Consider the following 19,109-nt stretch of genomic DNA (forward strand, 5'->3'; position numbering starts at 1 on the left):
TGAGACAATGGGGTTTTCTAAATATACAATCATGTCATCTGCAAACAGGGACAATTTGACTTCTTCTTTTCCTAACTGAATACCCTTGATTTCTTTCTCTTGCCTGATTGCCCTAGCCAGAACTTCCAACACTATGTTGAATAGGAGTGGTGAGAGAGGGCATCCCTGTCTTGTGCCAGTTTTCAAAGGGAATTTTTCCAGTTTTTGCCCGTTCAGTATGATATTGGCTGTGGGTTTGTCATAAATAGCTCTTATTATTTTGAGGTACGTTCCATCAATACCGAATTTATTGAGCGTTTTTAGCATGAAGGGCTGTTGAATTTTGTCAAAAGCCTTTTCTGCATCAATTGAGATAATCATGTGGTTCTTGTCTTTGGTTCTGTTTATATGCTGGATTATGTTTATTGATTTGCGAATGTTGAACCAGCCTTGCATCCCAGGGATGAAGCCCACTTGATCATGGTGGATAAGCTTTTTGATGTGTTGCTGAATCCGGTTTGCCAGTATTTTATTGAGGATTTTTGCATCGATGTTCATCAGGGATATTGGTCTAAAATTCTCTTTTTTTGTTGTGTCTCTGCCAGGCTTTGGTATCAGGATGATGTTGGCCTCATAAAATGAGTTAGGGAGGATTCCCTCTTTTTCTATTGATTGGAATAGTTTCAGAAGGAATGGTACCAACTCCTCCTTGTACCTCTGGTAGAATTCAGCTGTGAATCCATCTGGTCCTGGACTTTTTTTGGTTGGTAGGCTATTAATTGTTGCCTCAATTTCAGAGCCTGCTATTGGTCTATTCAGGGATTCAACTTCTTCCTGGTTTAGTCTTGGAAGAGTGTAAGTGTCCAGGAAATTATCCATTTCTTCTAGATTTTCCAGTTTATTTGCGTAGAGGTGTTTATAGTATTCTCTGATGGTAGTTTGTATTTCTGTGGGGTCGGTGGTGATATCCCCTTGATCATTTTTAATTGCGTCGATTTGATTCTTCTCTCTTTTCTTCTTTATTAGTCTGGCTAGTGGTCTGTCAATTTTGTTGATCTTTTCAAAAAACCAACTCCTGGATTCATTGATTTTTTGGAGGGTTTTTTGTGTTTCTATCTCCTTCAGTTCTGCTCTGATCTTAGTTATTTCTTGCCTTCTGCTAGCTTTCGAATGTGTTTGCTCTTGCTTCTCTAGTTCTTTTAATTGCGATGTTAGAGTGTCAATTTTACATCTTTCCTGCTTTCTCTTGTGGGCATTTAGTGCTATAAATTTCCCTCTACACACTGCTTTAAATGTGTCCCAGGGATTCTGGTATGTTGTATCTTTGTTCTCATTGGTTTCAAAGAACATCTTTATTTCTGCCTTCATTTCGTTATGTACCCAGTAGTCATTCAGGAGCAGGTTGTTCAGTTTCCATGTAGTTGAGCGGTTTTGATTGAGTTTCTTAGTCCTGAGTTCTAGTTTGATTGCACTGTGGTCTGAGAGACAGTTTGTTATAATTTCTGTTCTTGTACATTTGCTGAGGAGTGCTTTACTTCCAATTACGTGGTCAATTTTGGAGTAAGTATGATGTGGTGCTGAGAAGAATGTATATTCTGTTGATTTGGGGTGGAGAGTTCTATAGATGTCTATTAGGTCTGCTTGCTGCAGAGATGAGTTCAATTCCTGGATATCCTTGTTAACTTTCTGTCTCGTTGATCTGTCTAATGTTGACAGTGGAGTGTTGAAGTCTCCCATTATTATTGTATGGGAGTCTAAGTCTCTTTGTAAGTCTCTAAGGACTTGCTTTATGAATCTGGGTGCTCCTGTATTGGGTGCATATATATTTAGGATAGTTAGCTCTTCCTGTTGAATTGATCCCTTTACCATTATGTAATGGCCTTCTTTGTCTCTTTTGATCTTTGATGGTTTAAAGTCTGTTTTATCAGAGACTAGGATTGCAACCCCTGCTTTTTTTTGTTCTCCATTTGCTTGGTAAATCTTCCTCCATCCCTTTATTTTGAGCCTATGTATGTCTCTGCGTGTGAGATGGGTCTCCTGAATACAGCAGACTGATGGGTCTTGACTCTTTATCCAGTTTGCCAGTCTGTGTCTTTTAATTGGAGCATTTAGTCCATTTACATTTAAGGTTAAGATTGTTATGTGTGAACTTGATCCTGCCATTATGATATTAACTGGTTATTTTGCTCATTAGTTGATGCAGTTTCTTCCTAGCCTCAATGGTCTTTACATTTTGGCATGTTTTTGCAATGGCTGGTACCGGTTGTTCCTTTCCATGTTTAGTGCTTCCTTCAGGATCTCTTGTAAGGCAGGCCTAGTGGTGACAAAATCTCTAAGCATTTGCTTATCTGTAAAGGATTTTATTTCTCCTTCACTTATGAAACTTAGTTTGGCTGGATATGAAATTCTGGGTTTAAAATTCTTTTCTTTAAGAATGTTGAATATTGGCCCCCACTCTCTTCTGGCTTGTAGAGTTTCTGCTGAGAGATCTGCTGTTAGTCTGATGGGCTTCCCTTTGTGGGTAACCCGACCTTTCTCTCTGGCTGCCCTTAAGATTTTTTCCTTCATTTCAACTTTGGTGAATCTGGCAATTATGTGTCTTGGAGTTGCTCTTCTCGAGGAGTATCTTTGTGGCGTTCTCTGTATTTCCTGGATTTGAATGTTGGCCTGCCCTACTAGGTTGGGGAAGTTCTCCTGGATGATATCCTGAAGAGTGTTTTCCAACTTGGTTCCATTTTCCCCCTCACTTTCAGGCACCCCAATCAGACGTAGATTTGGTCTTTTTACATAATCCCATACTTCTTGCAGGCTTTGTTCGTTTCTTTTTCTTCTTTTTTCTTTTGGTTTCTCTTCTCGCTTCATTTCATTCATTTGATCCTCAATCGCTGATACTCTTTCTTCCAGTTGATCGAGTCGGTTACTGAAGCTTGTGCATTTGTCACGTATTTCTCGTGTCATGGTTTTCATCTCTTTCATTTCGTTTAGGACCTTCTCTGCATTAATTACTCTAGCCATCAATTCTTCCACTCTTTTTTCAAGATTTTTAGTTTCTTTGCGCTGGGTACGTAACTCCTCCTTTAGCTCTGAGAAATTTGATGGACTGAAGCCTTCTTCTCTCATCTCGTCAAAGTCATTCTCCGTCCAGCTTTGATCCGTTGCTGGCGATGAGCTGCGCTCCTTTGCCGGGGGAGATGCGCTCTTATTTTTTGAATTTCCAGCTTTTCTGCCCTGCTTTTTCCCCATCTTTGTGGTTTTATCTGCCTCTGGTCTTTGATGATGGTGATGTACTGATGGGGTTTTGGTGTAGGTGTCCTTCCTGTTTGATAGTTTTCCTTCTAACAGTCAGGACCCTCAGCTGTAGGTCTGTTGGAGATTGCTTGAGGTCCACTCCAGACCCTGTTTGCCTGGGTATCAGCAGCAGAGGCTGCAGAAGATAGAATATTTCTGAACAGCGAGTGTACCTGTCTGATTCTTGCTTTGGAAGCTTCCTCTCAGGGGTGTACTCCTCCCTGTGAGGTGTGGGGTGTCAGACTGCCCCTAGTGGGGGATGTCTCCCAGTTAGGCTACTCAGGGGTCAGGGACCCGCTTGAGCAGGGAGTCTGTCCCTTCTCAGATCTCAACCTCCGTGTTGGGAGATCCACTGCTCTCTTCAAAGCTGTCAGACAGAGTCGTTTGCGTCTGTGCAGAGGTGTCTGTGTGTCTTAGTTTACTGTGCCCTGTCCCCAGAGGTGGAGTCTACAGAGACAGGCAGGTTTCCTTGAGCTGCTGTGAGCTCCACCCAGTTCGAGCTTCCCAGCAGCTTTGTTTACCTACTTAAGCCTCAGCAATGGCGGGCGCCCCTCCCCCAGCCTCGCTGCTGCCTTGCCGGTAGATCACAGACTGCTGCGCTAGCAACGAGGGAGGCTCCGTGGGTGTGGGACCCTCCCGGCCAGGTGTGGGATATGATCTCCTGGTGTGCCTGTTTCCTAAAGCGCAGTATTGGGGTGGGAGTTACCCGATTTTCCAGGTGTTGTGTGTCTCAGTTCCCCTGGCTAGGAAAAGGGACTCCCTTCCCCCTTGCGCTTCCCAGGTGAGGCAATGCCTCGCCCTGCTTCAGCTCTCGCTGGTCGGGCTGCAGCAGCTGACCAGCTCCGATCGTCCGGCACTCCCCAGTGAGATGAACCCAGTACCTCAGTTGAAAATGCAGAAATCACCGGTCTTCTGTGTCGCTGGCGCTGGGAGTTGGAGACTGGAGCTGCTCCTATTCGGCCATCTTGCTCCGCCCCCTCGAAAAGGTTTCTTTCTTGATCAAGCAAGCAAATGTTTGAAGAAAGTTATGGCAACTTTATTAAACACTGAAAACTAGGAGTAAGGAAGGATTATTAAATCCTGTTCATAAGTGGAGTTCTATCATTTTATACTTGCTGCCTGGGGCAGTTCATCATTGACTGTCATTTCCTGGACTTAGTTTCTACAAATTTGCAGAATCAGGCTGCAGAGTGAAAAGCACTCAGGCCCCACATTGTCGGCCTACCACCAGCCCCAATACTTATTTACTAGCTCTGTGTCCTTTGACAGGTCCCCTCAATGTATTTTGAGCCTCAATCTCCTGTCCTGCCAAATGGCATTTGCAGTGATTTTAACCATTATATAGGTTGTGCAGTGGTATTACATAGTGCTTAAAAATTTAGAATAATTTCAGATTTACAGAGAACTTGTGAAAATAGTGCAGAGCACCCATGTATTGCACAACCAGTTCCATTATTATCAACTTACATTCATTAGTAGGGCACAGTTGTCACAATTAATGAGCCAATATTGATACATTGTTTTTAATTTAAAAGTCCACAGTTTATTCAGATTTTCTTAGTTTGTTTCTAACCTTCTTCCACTCCAGGATCCCAGCTATGATACAATATTATTTTAGTGGTCATGTCTTTCATGGCTACTCTTTGAAACACAACTTCATGGCTATACTCTCATGGAGATCATGTCAGAGTTTGGTTTTAAGCTTTGTTTCAACAGGTCTTGAATAAACCTTAGTCTAGGTAGGTCTTTACTTCTATGGCTTTTGTGGTACCTCAGCTGGATGTTCAAGTGTTAATAAGGCATTAATAACATTTCTCGACTTCATTTAGGCCAAATCTCCAAAGTGCATCAGTGCTGTTTAATTTCAAGCATCTGTGTTCTGTTCTGAACCTTGTTGAAACAGCTTTCTGGTAAGTCTCAGGTAATCACAACCTGATGACAGGCAGCTCAGCTCTTAGCCATGGACTCCCAGCTAGTCCCATATGGACTCCAATATGAAACTCCATCCCAGGCCTTTCTTTGTTATCTCTTCAGGTTTTTGTTGCTGTTGTTGTTGTTGCTCTTTTGTTCTTTGGCATCTTAGAGGGGATGCCATGATCTGTTGGATTTCAACTCAATGAGTCATAATTGGGAAATTATTCTCAGGTAGAGAACTACTGAAATCAGTAGGAAAACCATGAGCTTTTCTTCTTTTAGGACTTGCAGTGTTGAATATACTTTTTTGAAGGCCTAAAAATATATGTCACATATTTTATTAAATTTTATAGGGTTTTTTGATGGGAGGCTTATGTCAGCACAATATAAATATTATCGCTGAAGTTACAATTCCTCAGTATTTCTTTTTGACATTTTTACTTTCACCTGAAATATATATTAATATGTAATTAACACTAGAAAATTGTATATGTATATGCATATATATATACACACACACGTATATACAAACATACCCTCACATATATATGCATATATAAAATTTGGTTTTGTTCATGATGAACAGAAAAAAAATTAATTTGCTACGGTTATATAGGTAACAATTTCTTATACTACTTTATAGAGACGGTTATATCCTTTATTCAGGCAAAAATAGTTTTAATATGAATTTATACAATGTAGTCACATGTGTGCTTTTTACGGCAGTTAGTATGGGCTGACTGCAGAGTATCTTGGACTCTCAACACTCCCTGTAATTTGAGGGAGGGACTAGGGTGACTTCAAATCTAGACTTATGGTTGTGGTTTACTTTCTCTGTGAACCCAGGATGAACATGGCATAAGTGCCTTAGTGTGTAAATGAACTTTCCTTGTACCAAGTGGGTAAGAAAACCTGAAAAAGTCATTAGGACTATCTAGGAATCCTTAGCAAATACTTCAGCCAAAATGCCATGCACAGGTGCAAATGAAATAAATCATGTTACTCTTTAAAACAGTGTGTCACTGCTGTTCTCACTTATAAGTGGGAGCTGAATGGTGAGAACACATGGACACATGGTGGGGAACAATGCACCCTGGGGACTGTCTGAGGAGGGGTAGCAGGAGGGAGAGCACCAGGAAGAATAGCTAATGGATGCTGTGCTTAATACCAAGGTGATGGGATGATCTGTGCAACAAACCACCATGGCACACATTGACCTGTGTAACAAACCCTCACATCCTGCAGGTGTACCCCAGAACTGAAAATAAAAGTTAAAGAAAAAATAAAATAAAACAAAATAGTGTGTCAGATGTACACTAGTCTCAAGTGGCAAACCAAGGCATGTGATATACAAAGATATTTTCAGTGAAAGGATTTTATTTATTTATTTATTTGAGACCGAGTCTCACTGTGTCACCAGGCTGGAGTGTAGTGGTGTGATCTCGGCTCACTGCAACCTCCCTGTGACGGGTTCAAGCGATTCTCCTGCTTCAGCCTCCCAAGTAGCTGGGTGGGGCATGGCACGTCCCACCACGTCCAGCTAATTTTTGTATTTTTAGTAGAGACGGGGTTTAACCATGTTGGCCAGGATGGCCTCAATCCCCTGAACTTGTGATCTGCCCTCCTCGGCCTCCCAAAGTGCTGGGATTACAGGCATAGGCCACCATGCCCAGCCTTATTAAAGGAAGAACAGTTATCAAAGCAATTCAAACATGAAACTTTGTGTTAATATAGACTATAAATTGGCTTTAAATTTCTAATAATAGGCAGATTATGTTAAAGACCAATAACATTTTCAAATAAAGAAACTAAGAAGAAATGAGGTGAAACTAAGTCCCACAAAAATTAAATAATTTGAACAAGGTCACTTAGCTAACAAGTGGCAGAGATGAATCAAAACTTTAGTTTTGTGTATTTTTGTATAATCCCAAGTCATTCTATGCTAGGCCCAGTTTTCCCAATTGGTAATTATCCTGGAAGGGAATAACCTGTCTTGTTGACTTATTTACTCTCCAGCTGTAAAAATTTGGTTTTCCTTATTTTATCTGCAACTTGCTAAGTACAATTTTTCCCCTTTTGTATCTATTAGCATTTCTCTCAGTTCCCCAATTCCTTATTCATTTATATTTTTCTTTAATAAATATAAAGCTGGGTATATTTTTGTTGTTAGTCCAAAGACTTATATATAACATGAAGAACACATTTTTGTTTAATATTAAAGCCTCTGGGATTGAGCAAATTTAACAAGTCTCTTTAGCTGAGTTCACATTTCCATGGTAGATCGCTTTAAAAATAAATGTTTTTATGGATCCAATTCACTGTGACTTACTCACGTTGTGCCCTGAACAGCTGGGACTGTGACTTCTGGCTTCTTTGTCATTTAAAGAATCTTGCAGACTCTTTGTAGCAAATTGGTCCCATTGAAAGTTATAGATCATTTTGATTCAGCTGCAAACATATAGGGACAGCCTCATTCTGAAAGGCTTTGTTTTTTTCTTATTGGCCGTAAATCCCTTTCTTGTCACTTTTGAACCAGGAGAAATGCAGTGAAAAATTTAAGAAGTCAGTGAGAATATGACTCTCTAATTAAAAATGATTTGAGAACAAAGCAAATTTATTCATTAAATTGCCAATAATCAAACGCAATTGAATTTCTGAAAAGGATTTTTATACTTTTCGTCTTGTTAGTTGAGCTTTAGAATGAACTGTATTCCTAAAAGATTTTAATGAGAGAATGTTTTCTTAACACCTTAATATTATTCTATTTTTGGAGGTAAGTATATGAATAACATTTACAGCATAGAATAATTTTATTTATGTTATTTATTTCTCGTGACTAAAATTTCTGAACACATCAATCATAACTAACAATTCATCTATATCAAATCCACATGATGTAAAAATAAAAGCAGAGATACACATACCAGAAGTAAAGTGTAGAACGGTATAAATGCTACATAAAAGAAAAAGTATGAGTTCAAACATGTAAGAGTTCTTCATGAATGGAAGCATTAAGGTAATGTATCTTAACAGAGACAAATTCTGAGTTGGGTTTGGAGCAAGATGATGCAGGATATTGGAATTTGCAGTTTATTTTACGTATATTAAGCAGAGTGGTGACACGATCAATATGGAGCTTCAGGCAGCACACAGGATCGATTAAGAGGCCAAAGGTTCAAGGTCCTGACTCTCACTGGGGCAGCGCAATTCCTAAGGGACATTATATAAATTTGGGAGCCTTTTCTGTTTCAATAATAAGACGGTAATGCTAGTATTTAATTGGTTAGTGCTACAGAAACAAGGCATTCTGCTATGTGTAGCACAGCTTTTAACAGGAAGCAATGATTTCACATACCACTTATCTTTCAAATGCCTTGATAAATACAAATATATATTATATATATATATATATATATACACACACACATAAACAGTTATTTAAAAGTTATTTTTTAAAATGTAAATTCACACAAAAATACTTTTTCCCCCTGGCTTTAATGACACTGAATGTTCTAGAAATAAACCTAACAGGTAAAATGAGAAGTTATTGTAGTCTAGTTGGTTCCAAATTTGCCACGAATAGTTGAACATATTAGAAATCATACCACTCATTGCAAAACTGTTTGAGAGCTTTTAGATACCAGTATAGTATATTTGTGTCAATCCGTGTTTATAAAAGACTATTAATATTCTAAAATAATTATTTCTTATTTGCTACATATTTCTTATTTTAACTACAAATAATATGCATCAACATTATTCAGTTATATATTTCAAACTGGATTTTAAGTATTTTCCACAAATAACAGTCATCAATGTGTCTGATCTGCCAACATTATTTTTGTTCTAATGAAGAAGGAAAATGTTACATTTAATGAACTATTTTACAATGAAGAATGCTGATAAAATTGGCAAAATATAACATACTTCCAAGATACTAGGAAAAATTCTAAAAACTCTATACTGTGTTGTCATTTTAATGCTAAAAAAAATCATTAAAGAAGGAAAAGAGACCATTGTTTTCTAACAGTAGGACAAATGATCATAAAATATACGATGCCACATAATATTAGAAAAAGCAATATTAAGCTTGTCAGCTTTGGGTGGTTACTAGAATTAAGGAAGGAAATCCAAATAATATATTTTTTCTTATTTCATTAATAAATGATCTGTTTCAAGGTAAATTAATTCAATGGCAAAAGATGTCAATAATCAATTATTTGGTACTTGTCATCGAGTACATCTTCATTACAACTCCAGGACAGTACCATGTGTCAATATGATGAGTTCGTGCTTGCAGATGCTGTGTCCCATGGAATAAAAGTTGTATTAAAGTGTTATTTTTAAAAATTTTCTGAGAATGATCACCAAATGTCTGTGAATATTTACAAGTTATTTTATGGGCAAAATACTCTACTTTCCAATGTCACTGCTTATACAAACTGGTGGAGCATCAGCTGTGTCACCCTCCACTCTCAAGTAGGCCCTGGTGTTTATTGTTCCCTTCTTTCTGTCCATTTGTTTTTCTGTTCCTGTCTTAATTTGTTTAGGATAATGGCCTCCAATCCATCCATACTGTTGCAAAGGCCATGATTTTGTTCTTTCTATGCTAGCATAGTATTCTATGTTGTATATATACCACATTTTCTTTATCCAGTCTACCATCAATGGGCACTTAGGAGGATAGCGTATCTTTTTTATTGTGAATAGTGCTGTGACAAATACATGTATGCCTGTATCTTTATGATAGAATGATTTATATTCCTTTAGGTATATGTTCAGTAATGGAATTGCTTGGTTGAATGGTAGTTATGTTTTAAGTTATATGAGAAATCTCCAAACTGCTTTCCACAGTGGCTGAAATAATTTACATTCCCACCAGCAGTGTATAACTGTTCCTTTTTCTCTGTAACCTCACCAATATCTGTTATTTTTTATCTTCTTAATATTAGTCATTCTGACTGATGTGAGAGGGTGTCTTATTGTGGTTTTGATTTGCATTTCTCTAATGGTTAATGATGGTAAGCATTTTCCGTATGCTTATTGATCACATGTATGTCTTTTATTGAGAATTGTCTGTACATGTCCTTTGCTCATTTCTTTTTTATTTTTTGCTTTCTTTTTTTTAATTTATTTATTTTTTATTTTTTATTATTATTATACTTTAAGTTCTAGGGTACATGTGCATAACGTGCAGGTTTGTTACATATGTATACTTGTGCCATGTTGCTGTGCTGCACCCATCAACTCAACTTAAACATATCAACAAGCAAAAAACATATAACCCCATTAAGAAATGAGCAAAGGGATTGCATTGGGAGTTATACCTTTGCTCATTTCTTAATGGGGTTATATGTTTTTTGCTTGTTGATATGTTTAAGTTCCTTATATATTCTGGATATTAGACCATTGTCAGATGCATAGTTCGCAAATGTTTTCTCGCATTTTTAGTTATTCTGTTTATTTTCTTGATAGTTTCTCTTGTCTTGCCAAAGCTCTTTAGTTTTATTTGGTCCTCGGTATCAATTTTTGTTTTTATTGTAATTGCTTCAGGAATCTTTGTCATGAAATCTTTGCCAGGTCCAATGTCCGGAATGCTATTTCTTAGATTTTCTTCTAGGATTTTTATAGTTTTAGGTTTTACATTTAAATCTTCAGTCCATCTTGAGTTGTTTTTTGTATATGGTAAAAGAATGGTGTCCAGTTTTATTCTTCTATATGTAGCTAACCTATTATTACAGCATCACTTATTGAATAGGAAGTCCTTTCACCATTACTTGTTATTATCAGCTTTGTCAATAATCATATGGCTGTAGGTGCTTGGCTTTATTTCTGGGTTCTCTAATCTATTCAGTTGGTCTATGTGTCTATTTTTGTACCAGCACTATGCTGTTCTGATTACTGCAGCCTTATAATATAGCTTGAAGTTAAATAGTGTGATGCCACCAGCTTTGTTCTGTTGCTTAAGATTGCTTTTGTTATTTGGAGTCTTTTTGGTCCCATATGAATTTTAGAATACTTTTTTTCTAATTATCTGAAAAAAACCATTGGACAATGAATGGATAAATAAAATATGATATATATACACCATATAATACTATTCAGTCATAAGAAAGAATGAAATTTTTTTTGCAGCAACTTGGATGCATACTCAGAAGGAGGAGGGTGGGGAAGGGGTGAAGGATTAAAAAACTACGTATTAGGTACAATGTACACTACTTGGGTGATAGGTACACTAAAATCTCAGACTTCACCACTATACAATTCATTCACATAACCAAATTCCACCTGTACCCCAACAACTACTGAAATGTTTAAAAAATTAATGTCATTGGTAGTTCGATAAAAATAGCATTAAATCTGTAAATTGTCTGGGTAGTATGGTCATTGTAAAAATACTGATTCTTTCTATCCAGGAGGATGGAGTATTTTCCATTTGTTTCTGTCATCTCTTATTTCATTTAGCAGTGCATTGTAACTATCGTTGTAGAGATCTTTCACCTTCACGGTTACCTCTGTTCCCAGTTATTTGATTCTTTTCAAGGCTATTGAAATGCTACTGATTCTTGTGCATTGCTTTTGTATCCTGAAACTTTGCTAAAGTTTTTTTTATCAGCTCTAGGAGCCTTTGGGCAGAGATCATGGAATTTTCTAGGTACAGATTCATACTGTCTGCAAAGAGAAATAGTTTGACTTTCTCTCTTCCCATTTGGATGTCTTTCTTTCCTTCTCTTGCCTGATTGCTCTGACTAGGTCTCACAGTACTATGTTGAATAGAAGTGGTGAGAGTGGGCATCCTTGTCTTTTTCCAGTTTCCAAGGGAAATGCTTCCAGCTTTTACTCATTCAGTATTATGTTGGCTATAGTTCTGTCATAGATGGCTTTTATAATTTTGAGGTATATTCCTTGGGTACCAAGGTTGCTGAGAGTTTTTAAAATGAGGGAATGTTGAATTTTATCCAAACCTTTTTCTGTGTATGTTGAGATGATCATGTGGTTTTGTTTATGTAACAAATTACATCCATTAATTGGTGTATGTTGAAAAATCCTTGCATCACAGGAATAAAGCCTACTTGATTGTGGTGGATCAGCTTTTTGATGTGTTGCTGGATTTGGTTTGCTGGGATTTTGTTGAAGATTTTTACATCTGTGTTCATCAGGAATACTAGTCTGAAGTTTACTTTTCTTGTTGTGTGTCTGCCTGGATTTTCTGTCAGATTGATGCTGGCTTTAGATTTAGTTTAGGGAGGAGTCTCTCCTAGATTTTTTGGAAAAGTTTCAGTAGGATTGGTCCCATCTGTTCTTTATACATGTGGCAGAATTCAGCTGTGACTTTTTCTGGTCCAGGGGTTTTTCTGGTTGATAGTTTTTTGTTATGAGTTCAATTTCAGAACAAGTTATTGGTCAGTTCAGGGATTCAGTTACTTCCTGGTTCAATTTTGGGAATTTGTGTGCTTCCAGCAAATTATTCATTTCTTTTTTTTTTTAATTTATTTATTATTATTATACTTTAAGTTGTAGGGTACATGTGCATAACGTGCAGGTTTGTTACATATGTATACTTGTGCCATGTTGGTGTGCTGCACCCATCAACTTGTCATTTACATCAGGTATAACTCCCAATGCAATCCCTCCCCCCTCCCCCCTCCCCATGATAGGCCCCGGTGTGTGATGTTCCCCTTCCTGAGTCCAAGTGATCTCATTGTTCAGTTCCCACCTATGAGTGAGAACATGCGGTGTTTGGTTTTCTGTTCTTGTGATAGTTGCTAAGAATGATGGTTTCCAGCTGCATCCATGTCCCTACAAAGGACACAAACTCATCCTTTTTGATGGCTGCATAGTATTCCATGGTGTATATGTGCCACATTTTCTTAATCCAATCTGTCACTGATGGACATTTGGGTTGATTCCAAGTCTTTGCTATTGTGAATAGTGCTGCAATAAACATACGAGTGCATGTGTCTTTATAGCAGCATAATTTATAATCCTTTGGGTATATACCCAGTAATGGGATGGCTGGGTCATATGGTACATCTAGTTCTAGATCCTTGAGGAATCGCCATACTGTTTTCCATAATGGTTGAACCAGTTTACAATCCCACCAACAGTGTAAAAGTGTTCCTATTTCTCCACATCCTCTCCAGCACCTGTTGTTTCCTGACTTTTTAATGATTACCATTCTAACTGGTGTGAGATGGTATCTCATTGTGGTTTTGATTTGCATTTCTCTGATGGCCAGTGATGATGAGCATTTTTTCATGTGTCTGTTGGCTGTATGAATGTCTTCTTTTGAGAAATGTCTGTTCATATCCTTTGCCCACTTTTTGATGGGGTTGTTTGTTTTTTTCTTGTAAATTTGTTTGAGTTCTTTGTAGGTTCTGGATATTAGCCCTTTGTCAGATGAGTAGATTGCAAAAATTTTCTCCCATTCTGTAGGTTGCCTGTTCACTCTGATGGTAGTTTCTTTTGCTGTGCAGAAGCTCTTTAGTTTAATGAGATCCCATTTGTCAATTGGCTAGGGCAATTAGGCAAGAGAAAGAAATCAAGGGTATTCAGTTAGGAAAAGAAGAAGTCAAACTGTCCCTGTTTGCAGATGACATGATTGTATATTTAGAAAACCCCATTGTCTCAGCCCAAAATCTCCTTAAGCTGATAAGCAACTTCAGCAAAGTCTCAGGATACAAAATTAATGTGCAAAAATCACAAGCATTCTTACACACCAGTAACAAACAGAGAGCCAAATCAGGAATGAACTTCCATTCACAATTGCTTCAAAGAGAATAAAATACCTAGGAATCCAACTTACAAGGGATGTAAAGGACCTCTTCAAGGAGAACTACAAACCACTGCTCAGTGAAATAAAAGAGGACACAAACAAAAGGAAGAACATACCATGCTCATGGATAGGAAGAATCAATATCGTGAAAATGGCCATACTGCCCAAGGTAATTTATAGATTCAATGCCATCCCCATCAAGCTACCAATGAGTTTCTTCACAGAATTGGAAAAAACTGCTTTAAAGTTCATATGGAACCAAAAAAGAGCCCGCATCTCATTTCTTATTTTGTGTTTTTCTCATTGGTGTGTGTAAAAGTGTTCATACTAGTCCTGGAATGTTTTCGTATTTCTGTGGGTTCAGTGGTAATGTCTCCTTTCTCATTTTGGATTGTGTTTGTTTGGTTCTTCTCTCTTTTCATTTGTTAGTCTAGTTAATGATCTATCAATCTTATTTATGCTTTCAAAAAACCAATTTATGGTTTTCTTGATCTTTTATTGTTTTTTTCCTTCTCAATTTCATTCAGTTCAGCTCTAATTTTGGTTATTTTTTCTCTTCTGCTAGCTTTCGGGTTGGTTTGCTCTTGTCTTTCTAGTTCCTCTAGGTGTGATGTTAGTTTGTTAATTTGAAATTAACAAATCTAACTTTGTGATGTGCACTTTTAGTACTATAGATTTTCCTCTTTACGTGGCTTTAGCTGTGTCCCAGAGATTCTGCTATGTTGTATCTTTGTTTATATTAGTTTCAAAGAATTTCTTGTTTTCTGCTTCAATTTCACTGTTTTCCCAAAAGTCATTTCAGAGCAGCTTGTTTCATTTTTATGTAATTGTATGATTTTGAGAGATCTTCTTGGTATTGCTTTTTATTTTTTATTATACTGTGGCCCAAGAATGCGGATGGTATAACTTTGAGTTTCTTTAATTTCTTGAAATTTTTTTATAGCTGAGCATGTGGTCAATTTTAGAGTATGTGACATGTGCAGATAAGAGGAATGTATTTTCTGTGGTTGATGGGGGAAGCATTCTATTTAATATAATATATATTATATATAATATATATTATATTCTGTATATATAATATATATTTATATAACATGTATCTATATATCTGTTAGATCTATTTCATCAAGTGTTTAGGTCCCCAAATATCTTTGTTAGTTTTGTGCCTTGATGATATTTATAATACTGTCAGTGAGGTGTTGAAGTCTCCCACTATTATTGTGTGGTTATCTAAGTTTTTTTTGTAGGTGTCTGTGAATTTGTTTGATAAATCTGGATGCACCACTGTTGGGTGCTTATATATTTGGGATAGTTAAGTCTTCTTGTTGAATTGAAATGTTTATGATTATGTAATTATCGTTATGTAATTGAAATGTTTATCATTTTTTGTTCTTTTTGATTATTGTTTATTTAAAATCTGTTTAGTCTGAAATAAGAATAGCAACCCTTGCTCTTTTTTGGTTTTAATTTGCTTGATAGATCTTTCTCCATCACTTTACTTTGAGCCTACAGGTGTTATTGTGTGTGAGATGGGTCACTTGACAATAGCATATACTTGGTCTTTCTTCTTTATGCAACTTGCCACTCTGTGCATTTCAAGTGAGCATATAGTTCATTAATGTTCAAGGTTAATATTAATGTATATGGATTTGATTTCATCATTGTGTTGTTAGCTGGTTGTTATGTAGGCTTAATTGTAGAGTTTCTTAACGGTGTCAATATTCTATGAACTTAAATGTGTTTTTATGGTGGCTGGTAGTGAGTTTTCATTTCCATGTTTAGCATTCCCTTAAGAACCTCATGTAAGGCAGATGTGGTGGTAACAAATTCCTTAATCGTTTGCTTGTCTGACAAAGATTTTATTTCTCCTTCACTTATGAAGCTTAGTTTGACTGGATATAAAATTCTTGGTTGGAATTTCTTTTCTTAAGTATACTGAATGTATGTCCCCAATCTCTTCTGGATTGTAGGGTTTCTGCTGAAAGTCCTGCCGTTAGCTTGATGAAGTTACCTGTGTAGATGACCTGTCCCTTTTCTCTAGCTGTCTTTAATATATTTTCTTTTTAATGACTTTAGAGAATTTGATGTTTCTGTGTCTTGAGGATGGTCATCTTGTATTGTACCTTGCAGAGGTTCTCTGAATTTCCTAAATTCAAATGTTAACCTCTCTAGCAAGGTTGGGAAAAAATTCATGGACAATATCCTCAAATACGTTTTTCAAGTTGCTTACACGCCTTCCTTCTCCATCAGAGATGCCAACGAGTCATAGGTTTACCCTCTTTACATAATCCCATATTTCTCAGAGGTTTGTTTATTCTTTTTAATTTTTTTCATTATTTTTGCCTGACTAAATTAATTTGAAAAACTGGCCCTTGCACTCTAAGATTCTTTTCTCAGCTTGGTCTATTCTGCTGTTAATACATCTGATTGTGTTTTGAAATTCTTGTAGTGGGTTCTTCAGCCCTATCATATCAGTTTGATTCTTTCTTAATATGGCCATTTTATCTTGAATCATTTGACTGGATTAAAAATATGGAATGCTTCACAAATTTGTGTGTCATCCATGCACAGGAGCCATGCTAATCTCTGTATCACACCAATTTCACTACATGCATTGCTAAAGTGAGGATAATATTGGAGTTTTGAAATGGCAACAAATTATTTAAAATATCACTTTCCGCAGCATTAATGGAAGTTTTTTTTTTTAAACAATTTGAGCTATAGAAGGCAATCAGTTTGATTTTGACTACTCAAGGGGAAGAAAGAATAATGAGGATGTTCAGTTCATAATGCTTCATTTTATAATGTGAAGAAGTTTTGGACCTTATGTCTATCAAGTGATGTTAATTAACCCCTTAAATCAGCAACCTCTGGAGCTAATCTACTTCATATAAATTTTTCAGAACACTGGGAAATAAATTTGAAAAATTCTTAGTTGGTATGTAAAACCCTTTGAGTTTATTGTTTGGGACTGTTGCCTTGGGATCACTTGATTTTTCAAGCAATTTATTGGGTTAATGTTTCACAAAAAAAAAAAATGAATGACTTATCTACTCTCAAAATCCTTTCATCAATAACATCTCTCAATTTTCTATTACAAATAAGATACTTGGTATGTAAGTATTAAATATTATGATTATAAAATCACAGCATGAGTTAGGATAAGCTTTTAGAGTCTGTTTAAAAAGTAAAGTATTCATTTTTGTTATAATGATCAAACAATGAGTGCCCATTCATAAACAGTATGCTAAGAATTGACAACATGCTATAAGCCCTTTTGGGCTTATAAAGGTGGATTTTTCAGTATCTTGTTACTTATGTATTTTTTCTCATAATTTTCTAATTTAGACATGTGAGCTTGGCAGCAAGATAAATTGAAACTAGCAGGAGGCTCATGTTGTAGTATTTGTTCTGCTAACTCCCTGTGGGATTTATGTGTATGACTTTTCTCAGCTACAAATTTCTCACTGTAAAGAATGGGCTGTTGGAGCAGGTTGTATCTACTGTTTTTCTATCTGTAGCACTCCATGATTCTGTAGCTGTATACTGGTTTGCTAAGCAATTTTGCGAATCATATAATATTCAATAAGTGGAATATGGTAGCATATTAATAGTTTTTAATATTGTAAATATTGTACTATTATTGTGTTAGCTTGAACTAACAGAACTTCTAGATGATATGAACTTCTAGATCATAATATTCACATCAGGACAATTTTTTAAAAACAGAAATCTTAATAAAATATAATTTTCAGGATAGTCATCTGGACATCTGCATTTTTAATAAACGCTAGCTGATTTTAATAATCATGTAAGTTTGAAAAACACTGAATTGGGCACCATAGGAACTGTGCACTGAGAAGAATTTGGTAATATATTTGGAAATTTTGGCCTGCAAGTGCAGAAAATCCATCTGAAAAACCCAAGAGTAAACTATTCTTCAATCTCTAGAAAATTCAGGGCTCAAGTTATGTCATCAGGGTCTAATTTCTCTTTCTTCCACTCCATGTGTGTTAAGTTTTAATTAAAGTTAAACATACACTTACCATGGGAATTAACAGTCCTGCTTTAAGTATTTCATCAGAGAAAAAAAATTCTCTCAAAAAGTTACAAATGTACGTGTAAACACTACTCATTAATAACTGAAATTTGAAAACATCTCAATAACTTTTTTTTTTTTTTTTTTTTTTTTGAGACGGAGTCTCACGCTGTCGCCCAGGCTGGAGTGCAGTGGCGCGATCTCGGCTCACTGCAAGCTCCGCCTCCCGGGTTCCCGCCATTCTCCTGCCTCAGCCTCCTGAGTAGCTGGGACTACAGGCGCCCGCCACCGCGCCCGGCTAATTTTTTGTATTTTTAGTAGAGACGGGGTTTCACTGTGGTCTCGATCTCCTGACCTTGTGATCCGCCCGCCTCGGCCTCCCAAAGTGCTGGGATTACAGGCTTGAGCCACCGCGCCCGGCCTCATCTCAATAACTTTTAATGGGTGAGTGCATAAACATTCTCACACACCTAGACAATATAATACCTGTCAGAATTAAAATCAAATGAACAATGGATGAATGTCAAAAATATGACTGCATCTAGAAAGGTGTATGCTAAGTGAAAAAAGCCAGAAAAAAAAAGTTACATCTTGTAGGATTTCATATACATGACTTCTGGAAAAATGCAAATGTATAGGGACTAAGAATAGATCATTATTTCCCAGGAATAAGGGAAAGCGGGGGATGTGACTACAAACGGACAGGATAAGACATTTAATTGTGGTGAGGGGATTTTTCTGTGTCCTGATTGTAATGGTAGTCACATGACACTATGTATTTTTCAATATTTACAGAACTGTACATATTGAACTGTGTACTAAAAAGTTTAAGTTGCTGTGTATAAATTAAAAATAAAATCACCTTATTTCCTGACACATTTTCTCTTGCTGTTACATCATAAACTCAGTAGATATATAGCACAGAAAAAACAATATTATAATATGATGGAGATTGTTCATTTATTTGGGTAATATTAAAAGACTTCAATTATGGCCAAATTATTATTCAAGAAACTAATCATCCATTCCATTCCACACGCAGAAACATTCATTTTATTGACCTTTTATAACACATCTATCAGTAAACCCATAATTTCAATGTTTAATACTACT

At 36.6% G+C, this 19,109-nt stretch overlaps 1 pseudogene; it reads right to left on the reverse strand.

The window, feature by feature from the left end:
- Nucleotides 1–16,483: 16,483 nt before the first annotated feature.
- Nucleotides 16,484–16,583, reverse strand: LOC114671566 (U6 spliceosomal RNA; annotated as a pseudogene).
- Between the last annotated feature and the right edge of the window lie 2,526 nt (nucleotides 16,584–19,109).

Source organism: Macaca mulatta, chromosome 12, assembly GCF_049350105.2.
Source record: "Macaca mulatta isolate MMU2019108-1 chromosome 12, T2T-MMU8v2.0, whole genome shotgun sequence".
Lineage (NCBI taxonomy): Eukaryota > Metazoa > Chordata > Mammalia > Primates > Cercopithecidae > Macaca > Macaca mulatta.